General features: G+C 34.8%; 1 long non-coding RNA gene across 1 annotated transcript; it reads left to right on the forward strand.

Moving 5' to 3' along the window:
* The first annotated feature begins 321 nt into the window (after positions 1-321).
* LOC143238786 (uncharacterized) lies at positions 322-10729 on the forward strand. Its single transcript, XR_013020758.1, has 3 exons — positions 322-4341; positions 4928-5112; positions 10502-10729. It is a non-coding gene; the product is annotated as an uncharacterized LOC143238786 (long non-coding RNA).
* The last annotated feature ends 204 nt before the right edge of the window (positions 10730-10933 follow it).

A 10933-nucleotide genomic window follows, 5' to 3' on the forward strand; every position in this document is an offset into this window, starting at 1 on the left:
GGCTTATCGCTGTCCCAGTTGCGAATCGTGGAATAGTCAATAACGCACTTCATAACGATGTTTTTAGTCTGAATACGTTTTTAAATCTGATCGTACTTGGGTTTGAACTGAGTCCAAGAAAGTACACTATTTGTTTAGATGCAAATTTCGTTTGTATTTTTATTCTTTTTGTCAATAAAGAATTTTTATTTTCGGGTTTGTGTGTTTTTTTATAGCAAAACCACATTGGGCTATCTGCTGAGTTTACCGAAGGGAATCGAACCCCTGATTTTAGCGTTGTAAGTTTGTAGACTTACCGCTGTACCAGCGTGGGGCTTTTATTTTCGGTTTATTTTCTTTACAATGATGTGCTTGTGTATTATTGTTAAATATGCCAAGTAGTTAAACTTATTCCCAGGCTTGCGACACCAAGTGTGTGTGTGTGTGTGTTTTTCCTTATAGCAAAGCCACATCGAGCTATCTGCTGTGTCCACCAAAAGATATCGAACCCCTGATTGTAGTGTTGTAAATCAGAAAACTTACCGTTGTCTCAGCGGGAGACTACAACACTGAAACTCGGATTTTGATACCGGTGGTGAGTAGACTACAGATAGTTCATTGTGTAACTTCGTGCTGAAAGTCAATAACGTATCACTTTATTAGATTCTGTTACACTACAAAACATTTTATTTATAATTGACGAGATAGCTTGTTAACAATTTTTATCGTGTGTACATATATAGTTGTTTAAAGTAGCACGTGAACACTCAGTACAGAAAATATGTACCGGCCGATTACTGCAACTTTTGTTAATACTATTTTATATCTGTACGTATTACAAAAATTTAAACTTACTTTTGGATATTAACTTTACCGCCCATTGAGCTTGTGGTGTGGTTCTGCAGGCATTTACAATGACCGTCCCACAACGTCAACTGAAGTGATGAAACATTTGACCTTCAGTTGAACTAGAATATAGAGTCGATGGCCGGTCACTGCCTTTCCTTTTCTCGACTTCAAGGTTTAAACAGTAGAAGCTTTGTATGGCTATAACTGATATATCAACTGTTACATTACCATAGCGTCTAATTATAACTTTAACTCTTTAAAATAAAACTTGTTTAATAGTTTAGTATGAAGAATCAAGTGAAAGCACATTTATGTAATGATCATTCTTGGCTTGATTTTAAAGGAATCTGTTGCCTCTTGTCTAATTAAATGTTCTTCGAATATGTTTATATAAGAATCTAATCTCATAAACATGAAAGCACTTGGATGATGTGTTGTCACTGAACGTATTTCAAATTATCCTGAAGTGTTGTGATGCTTTGTATATGTGTGTATTTTTGTGTTGTTCTCTGCTAGGCTGCATAGTTAACCAGCGAAAACCGCAAATTCTGCCATCATTCTGTATTCTGTCTCATCAACTTGTCTGTTGTAAAACCAAACAACTCATCTGACATAAAAATTCCTCTAATAACATTAATCAGAGATAAATGTATCATTTTGTATTTAATTCAGTCTTCGTACAATATATCAATATAATTATCCTGTAGGTAATCAGTGTCCTTTTGTTTATGATTGTTTCTGTAATTTCCACCTTTGGATGTACACCACTAATGATACGAGAACGCTGATAAATGTATTGAGGTTTCTTGTGTTATTAAACTGTGTAAATATATCGTGTAATGTTTCATGTGTCCTTTAGACCTTGTCTCGTTAATAGTATTGGTTATATGGAGATTGTCATTGTTAACTTAATATATGTGTTTTGGACTAAAGGTTTTAAATTTGGCAACGTGGAAAGTTATTATAGGGATTACGTCCAAAAATATTATTAACAAAATAGGTTCCCAAAGATGATCCAGTGGATTCTAATCATTGTAGGTTTTAGTTATCTTGTTTATTAATTTAGTAAAGGAAATATATCTAGTCATTTTGTTATACAGAGTTGATTTCAACAACTTATGTCCTAGTTCTGATCTATATACTTCATTTTCGTTTGACCAAAAAATTATCCATCAGAACAATTGGTTAAGGAGTGTTATCATGTGCAGTTGGTTTCAATACAAGTTTTTATAATTTCTAACAATGTTCAAAACTATAACAAAATAGCTAACTTCTTAAAACTTGTTTTGATAAGACTAGTATTAGTAGTGAATGTTTCTGTAACCCTTCCATATGGTAAGAAAGTTTTAATTATATAGAGTTTGCCTTCTTCCAAGAGTGGGGCCTGGCATGATAAGGTGGGTTAACGCATTCGACTCATAATCCGAGGGTTGCGGACTCGAATCCTCGTCGCACCAAACATGCTTGCCCTTTCAGCCGTGGGGGCGTTATAATGTTACGGTTAATCCCACTATTCGTTGGTAAAAGAATAGCCCAAGAATTGGCGGTTGATGGTGATGTCTAGCTGCCTTCCCTCTAGTCTTACACTGCTAATTTAGGGACCGCTAGCGTAGATAGTCCTCGTGTAGCTTTGCGCGAAATTCAAGACAGACAAACAAATCTTCCAAGTGTACAGCGTAATGACAGATAGTATTCATATTGTCCTTTTACCATATTTCTGAGAAATCATTATATTTCATTAATTGTTGTGTGAGATATGACACTAATAATGCTATCGTGAGGTAAGATTAAGATAAATAACCGAAAATGGGAGAATCCTCTCATCAAGAGAAAAGAATCAAAAATAACTTTATTAATGGACGTTCCCTTATTCTTTTACCTCATTATCATAACTGCAATAGAAGTACAAGTTCTAAGTATTTCTAGCTGCAGTACAACGGCTCATACAATAACTCTGAATTTGTTTTGTTTTTTTCAAGTACAAACTTTAAGCCCATAACTCCGTAGCTCCCTAGTGGCTCAGTGGTATGTCTGCGGACTTACAACGCTAAAAACCGGTTTTTGATACCCGTGGTGGGCAGAGCACAGATAGCCCATTGTGTAGCTTTGTGTTTAATTCAAAACAACAACAACATAACTCCGTCATCTCTTGACCGATTTGAGATCAAATTACAGTTTTTGATTCATGAAATCATACCCTTTCGATTGGCGTAATTTACTGCGGCTGAGATCTCACGGATTCATTTACTCTAATCTTACCTAAAAGGATTTTAGCTTGAGAATAACCTAGTAAAACTCCTGGTGAGTAATGAAATCGATCCGGGTACAGACGCGCCTCTTGCTTGATATTGATAGCGCACAAAAATATACCTAATAAAAAGTTGTCGAAGATTAATTTACTCTAATCCTGCCTAATTGAATGTCAAGTGCCGCGGCTATTGAGGATTCCTATTTGCTTTTTCTCAGGGATGCCGAAATAGGTTTCAATAATTGACACTGACTTTGTTCTTGCTTACACTAATACTAATTATTTAGCTTATGTCACACATGTTTTTAGATACATTCTTTATTGGTAAACCGAATATTTTTAGGACTTTTGATTTAGTAATCTTAAAAAGAAACAGAAAGGGTTAAGAAATTAAATATTGCTTGTGGCAAAAATTTTGATAAGCGACAATATTTATTATTCTCCAAAAGATTTGTATGCAAAGTATATACGAAAACGTAGAGCGTGGTAACTAAGTCGTCACGCGTCAGAAGTGCAAGAAGCAGTTAATAGCCATTTGATGTACCAGTCGCAAGGACTAATGTGTATTCAGCTAGAACTAAACAGAAACAAAAAATGAAGCAATTATTGTTTATAGAAATAGCTGACCCTATAAAGCTGCATTATAATACCATGGACTGTGAAAACCATATTTTTGACATTGTATTTATTGTTATATATGGCTTCATCATGTTTTATAATCCAGTGATCTTGCTGGAAAAAATGTTGTGTTCAAAGTCATATCCTGTTCACCGAGACAAACTGTCGGTTTCTACACACTCCGACACACTCTATTTATAAACAACATTCTTTAGAGAAGGTCTACAGGAAGCGGAGAACCACAGTTATCCATGGCTGTGATACAAATTGAGCTCTGCATTCCCAAGCTCTGAGACATACCGTCAGAACGAGTGTCTGCCCTTTGACCTTTTACTTCGAGTACGATTCAACCTGCAAGATTAAACCATGCAAGGCATCGCACCTCCCCGAGACAGACAAAGAAGGTGTTTTATGTTATACATCTTTGCACATTGAGGCGTATTTCGTCTTTCCAGCTGTCAGCAAGCCTCTTGTTTTCCACTCACCACTAACTTCGTCATTCCTCGTGCGTCAGACCAACGAACTTGTTACTCATTCACAAAGCAGTCGGGAGAGATGTGAGCGCCACGGGCCAGTCGCCAAGATGTATAGATTTTGCAAGTTAGAATCTTTACAGATTGGCTAAAGTCTGGAAGCTACACGTATATGTAAGTTTTAAGTCTCTGTTTGTTCTCTTAATTATTTTCCCTCATGGGTTTGTGTATATCTCTGACAACGCAATCTGCTTCTGTTAACAAGTTTAAGAAATACACTTTTTTGTAGTTTGAAGTAATTAATCACCATTACCCTTTATGTGTTTCAATTAATGATTCATAAATATTAACACATGCCACAAAAACAAGCCAAGTATGAAAACACGATAACTATCTAGAAATAGCCTCATTAATAGAGTGAAATAAACTGTGCTGGACATTAGATTGATAACAGGTTTTCTTTCTTGACTAATTAATAAAAATTATGTTTTTTTCATGCTCTGGACGAGATAAAACAAACAGATACAAACCTTAATAATTTTTACTTACTTCCTTTGGCAGGAAGCACTTACTTTCATGTTTTGTGTTCTTCTTACATAAAACCCAAATCTGTTTTTTACATTAAATTCCATAACGTGTACAAACATTAACACATCAACCTGTTAATGGAAGGAAGCACATTTTTTACTTTTTCTATAAATGTTCTTTTTCTCGTTCAAATGATTAGACATGAATTTTTGATATATGGACATTTTCTCAGCAATATTTCTTCTCAATCTCCTCGGAATGTGATTCGTGATGATTGACAGAATGATAACGAAGAAAGACAGAAGACTTTCGTGCTTTCCACAACATGCAGTGTCCGTCCATTCTACAAAGTTTCATCATGAAAACTCTGCCTAAACAATCTATCAAAGAATAAATCATCCTCCTTTTCCATAAAAGGTGAATCCAATATGAAATATATGTTGTTGTTGCTGTTGGTTGTTGTTTTACACTATTCATTTATATATTTGATGAAATAGACACTAATCATCAATATTTAAATGATTTTTTTATTAGGTGATTAAACGGCTAGAATATTTTCAATAGTTTCTGCTGACAAAGATATTTTCGATTTTCGTATTAGTAGGGAAAAAAACTGATTTGTTATACAATTGTTACTTATATTAATCGCAGTCTGAGGGTCGCGGATTCGAATCCCCGCCACACCAAACATGCTCGCCCTTTCAGCCGTGGGGGCGTTATAACGCAAAGGTCAATCCCACTATTCATTGGTAAAAAAGTAGCCCAAGAGTTGGCGATGGATGGTGATGACTAGCTGCCTTCCCTTTAATCTTGCACTACAAAACTGTGGACGGCTAGCACAGATAACCCTCGTGTATCTCTGCGCAAAATTAAAAACAAACCAAACATTACTTATGTTTAAAGTATTCCAATACATTACGTTTGGTACTTTTAACTTCATTTTCTCAACATTCCTAACTATCATAACGTTTCTTATTTCTCACAAGTTTTACTTCAAATCTTTCAATGCCATGTTTATAGACAAACAACTTCTTCGTTGTGAGACTTGTTTATATATTTTTACGCACATAAAGAACGTATATTTTAATATTTCGTAATTTATATGAAAATTGGAACTGATAAACTTTGGGAAAGCTTAAGGGTGAATGACCTTGCTTCCAAACTGAAATAAGAATAAATATCACATTTTCTAAAGAGTGAGGCAAAGGTTATATGTGTGTCCAATATATGTGTTCCTGGCATTACTTTAGAGTGGACAAATGTGTATTATTGGGAATGCCCTGTACGTGCTCGTGACATTGCTCCAGAGGGATATTTATATATATAAGTGCCTCTGGCAATGTAGGAGCTACTTGATAGTACCACTACTAACTTCATGTTTTCTCACAACTTTTAGTTTCTTAACAAGACAATTATTATTTCTCTTCTTTTCTAAAAGTTAGCTTTAACAAGAACACTGCCCCTGTCCTTATTATTTCATGCCTTCCAGTTTCTTTACAAATGTACTATTACGTTGTCCTTATAATCTCTAATTCTTCGTAATCGTGTCTTCTAGCTCTTGTAGTTTTATACTCACTGTTACGTAAGAGCCCGGCATGGTTAGGTATCTCGACTCGTAATCTGAGGGTCGCAGGTTCGAATCCCGGTCGCACCAGACATGCGTGCCCTTTCAGTCATGGGGCGTTATAAAGTCACGATCAATCCCACTGTAAAAGAGTAGCCCGAAAGTTGGCGGTGGTTGGTTATGACTAGCTGCCTTCCCTCTAGTCTTACACTACTAAATTATGGATGGCTAGCGCAGGTAACCCTCGTGTACCTTTGCGCGAAATTTAAAAAAAGCAAACAAAACAGTGATATTTACATTTAACAGTTATTGGTTTGGAATTTCGTGCAAAGCTACACGAGGGCTATCTGCGCTAGTCGTCCCTAATTTAGTAGTGTGACACTGGAGTGAAGGCAGCTTGTAATCAGCACCAACCGCCAACTCTTGGGCTACTCTTTTACCATCGAATAGTGGGATTGACCATCACATCATAACGCTCCCACTGAGCATGTTTGGTGCGACGGAGATTCGAACCGGCAACCCTCGGATTACGAGTCGAGTGCCTTAACCACCTGGCCATGCTGGACTTACTTTGCACAGACGTTTCTACATTCAAATCTATATTTGTTTTAAAAATATTACATTATTTTATATTTTGAAATGCCACTTCTTTCTGTTAAATATAAGTGTTATTAATAAGTATTATTCCTACTTTTTTAATGGTCTAAAATTTTAGTCTCCTGCTGGGACAGCGAAAGTCTTCAGACTTACACTGCTAAAATCAGGGGTTTGATCTCTCTCAGCGGAAACAGCAGACAACCTGGTGTAGGTTTGGTATAAGAAAAATGCATAGTAATAAGCCTGTAATGAACAGTGTTTGACCCGGTATGGCCAGGTGGCTAGAGAACACTTGACTTGCAATATGAGGGGAGCGGGTTCGAATCCCCATCCCACCAAACATGCTCGCTCTTTCAGCCGTGGGGGCGTTATAAAGTGCGTTTAATCCCACTATTCGTTGGCAAAATAGTAGCTGAAGAGTTGGCGGTAGATAATGATGACTGGCTGCCTTCCCTCTAGGCTTTCACTGTTAAATTCGTGACAGCCAGCGCAACAAACAAATATATCGTGCATTTATGAATCTCCTGCAGAATTGTGGGGAGTTGATATTTTCAGTTTGAAAGGTAGTTTATGCACACATGTGCTAATCTGGTAGGTATGACCCTAAGGTAACTTCTACGCTTACTCATGTTTGTGTTTAAGTGTGCAACTAAGAGAGGAAGAAACCATCGTATAAAATATATAATTATTTCACAGTAAACAACACAACCTATGGCAACTTAGTTGATTTTGATAATGGATTTTGATTTACTTTTGGAATCTGCTTTATTTTAATTTATTATTCTCACAAGATACACTTAGTAGATACGCCTTTTTTTAAAATTGCATCAGCGTGTCGTCATATCACATTGCCTTTTAGGGTCCTTGGAACTGTTAAAAGCCATAAATGTATAAGATTTTAATGTTATACAATTTTTTCAAATGTTTATTCACCAGCAAAAATGTTCGTAAAGTATAAACACACAGATACATGGGAGATATTAATGTACTTTTCTACGATATCAGTTACTAAAATGTTTTCTTATTCCTTAAGGCGTGAATTTTCGAATACAATTTCAATCTACAAAGATCATTTTCTATTTAACTTAGAAGTCCTATTAATACCTATTTCGCTATATTTTAATGTGAAAAAATGGAGTCTTGTGGAAACAATTTGTCACTTGCAAACAACTAAAATCACTCATTTTAACCAAACATCAAACTCAAATAAGGAGTTAGCTTTACTTCTAACTTCTAATGGACTGTTAAAACCATTATTTGTTGTAAATTTCTTTTTAAACCTTAACTTGTTCATTGTACTGCAAGTTTTGAAAGTTCATACGGACAAGAAAAAATACAAAATTTCATAAACCCTTACTGGGTTCTAAAATGTCTAGTACTTTTGAAGAAACTGTGTTCTCTAGTTAAGACTTTGCATAAGAACTTGTTCAAACCCTTGAAATGTGCTTCTTTAGAGCCATCGGTAGTTATCCTAATAGTTGCAGAATTTGTGTATTACTGGTATTGTTTAGTAGACTTCTTAAAACTGTTGTTATTGACCTATGATCGTAATTGATATATGTTGTTGTATTTTCATTTCCTTGCTTAAAGAAATAATGCACAACCTACAGAAAATATAAACACACTATATAGTTTTACATTACATCATTTTGTTACAACCTTTTGATTGTATAAATTAATTTTTGTTGGTTAATATGTGTGAGCTTTAAATTAATTAATAATTAATTAAGTGTCGCACAAATTTATAAGTATGATTTATGTTTAGATACTGGCCTCTTCGGTAGTGATTCCTTTTTCCATCATTCTATAGGACACTTCATTTATACACATATATAAAATAAACAAATTACGTCATGAGCTGGGTTTTATTAAACACCTCCAACACCAAATACGTAATTATGTTAATTCTGTCAACCAATAAGTAAGAGAGATGTGAGAATACTTGTGACTTTGAAACTATGGTTTACTAGCGAGACCTTTCTTGTAAAAGTTTATTGGTTAGAAAGGCTGATTTTTTAGCCTAGCAACAGTAGCATTCGAGAGGACATACACCCTAAACTATGAAAACCTGTGGCAGCCAACCGCTGAAGGCAGAGCGAAAGAAAAGACAATTTACTCGATTTGTAAAATTACTAACTTATTTTCATAATGGTCAAGATTTGATTATCTTCAACAGCAGTATGTAAGAACATTAAAACGTCCCGTAGTATGACAGTCTTGACTAAGTCCAAAAATCTTCGTCTTATATTATGTCAGTAATCCAGTCTTACTGTACACAGCATTTGTATTGTCCGAATTGGTTCGAAAAGCGTGGCAGTGACTTGTGTACATTTGGGATGAGTTTGAGTAGCTTTTGTTATCGTATTCCCTGCACTGTTGTGATAAACCACGTGCAAAACAAACTCATCAAAGAAACGCTACAATCGAATAAAGCATTTTCCTGCATCTTATGGAGTCTTCTCTGCCGATTTCAGGCTATTGACGAGTTAAAAGAAGTTTGTTCTAGCTGTTATTTAAGATACTCAAGAGGAAACTAAATAAACTACATTATTTTTCTCAAAAATGTATTACCAAGAATATTTAAATTAATTTGAAAAGGTAATCTATTTTTTTATTTAATTAATGGATATATGCAAGTTGTGCTTGTTCCTATCAGTGTAAAGTCAATATTGTTTTTATTAGAGTGGTTTAAACCGAATGGTGCATGGGCTAAACGACTAGGCTCAGAAATGGGCATTGTAGATTAGAACTGTTGATCAGAGGTAGGTCAACCAGTCACTAATATTCGTCGCCTATACGGTTACTCTTAATCGAATACCAGGATTGACTGTCACAGTTATAACGTTCCTACAATTAAAAATGAGTAACGTGTCTATTGGCGGAGTGCGTCTTCAACTTTGAACCCTTTGGTACACCTCCAGAAAAAACGAATTTGGAAATCAACATCATTAAATTGTAGATAGATTAAATCCTGGACTTACAGAATTGAAATAAAACTGCTGAAATGTTTACTGTTTATTTTTTCAGGGGCATTCTCTTTATGTCTGAAAAGGGAATTGTTTTGTTATCATTATCGTAATTTTCTATTCACATATTCAACTAGCACTAGTTTAGATGACTTATAAAATGTTTGTTCACTTGTCTTTTTATACGTATTTTACGAAAACCATAATTCAACTGTTATTGAAACTTGAGCGATATGTATAATTTAAGGATTGTCATAACGGAGTTTCTACTTTTAAAAGAATCCTACAAACTTCGTAAAAGCAGACTGAACTCATTGTTTTCAATAGTGCTTGATTGTGTAAACTTTGAATTTTACGTTCTTTAAAAAAATTAAAATTTTTTCATTCCTATATCTGTTCATTGCTTGTATCAACTCACAGAAATCATTTTCCAGTTGTATTATCATTCTATAAAAAATAGTTCCGTATGAATTGTATTAAAATATCAAATATCCATACACATTTGTTCAGTGATATCCACAGATATACCATTAAATTAGAAAATAAATCCCGCGTTTCAGGTAATTAGGTGTAGAATACAAATTCATGGATATAATTATACAGCACTGGTAAGTTTTAGTAAAGAAAAATATTTAGAAGGTAGTATGGTTTCAAAATAGCAGTTGTTGTTTTCTTTCAGATATTAAATTAAATTCAAGCTTTATAAATGAAGACAGAGCTGTTTCACCTTCAACAGTGGGATATATTTAATAATTATTTTATGAAAAACAGTTAAAACTGTTTGATTTTTTATGTTTGATGCTAGATTATCATTTTTGGCCAATATGAGTGTGTTAAAACAAATTTCCAAAGAACGGATACTTTTAGGGCTAGTACATTCTGAAGAATGATACCCGAGATAACGTCCTGCCATCTAGTGACATTTTGTAGAAGGAGGCGTTTACAGTAGTTGCTGAACATGACACGAGACTAGGTTTGAGTCCTCTTGTGCGTGTGACAGCGGCTATCGTAATGCGCCAAAGGTTCTTCCAGAAGATATTCGTGGTCACTACACGCTTTTGCATATTGGGAAGAAAAATCTAGCTTATAAATTATATGGATGAACTTTTTT

Source organism: Tachypleus tridentatus, chromosome 13 (assembly GCF_004210375.1).
Source record: "Tachypleus tridentatus isolate NWPU-2018 chromosome 13, ASM421037v1, whole genome shotgun sequence".
Taxonomy (NCBI): domain Eukaryota; kingdom Metazoa; phylum Arthropoda; class Merostomata; order Xiphosura; family Limulidae; genus Tachypleus; species Tachypleus tridentatus.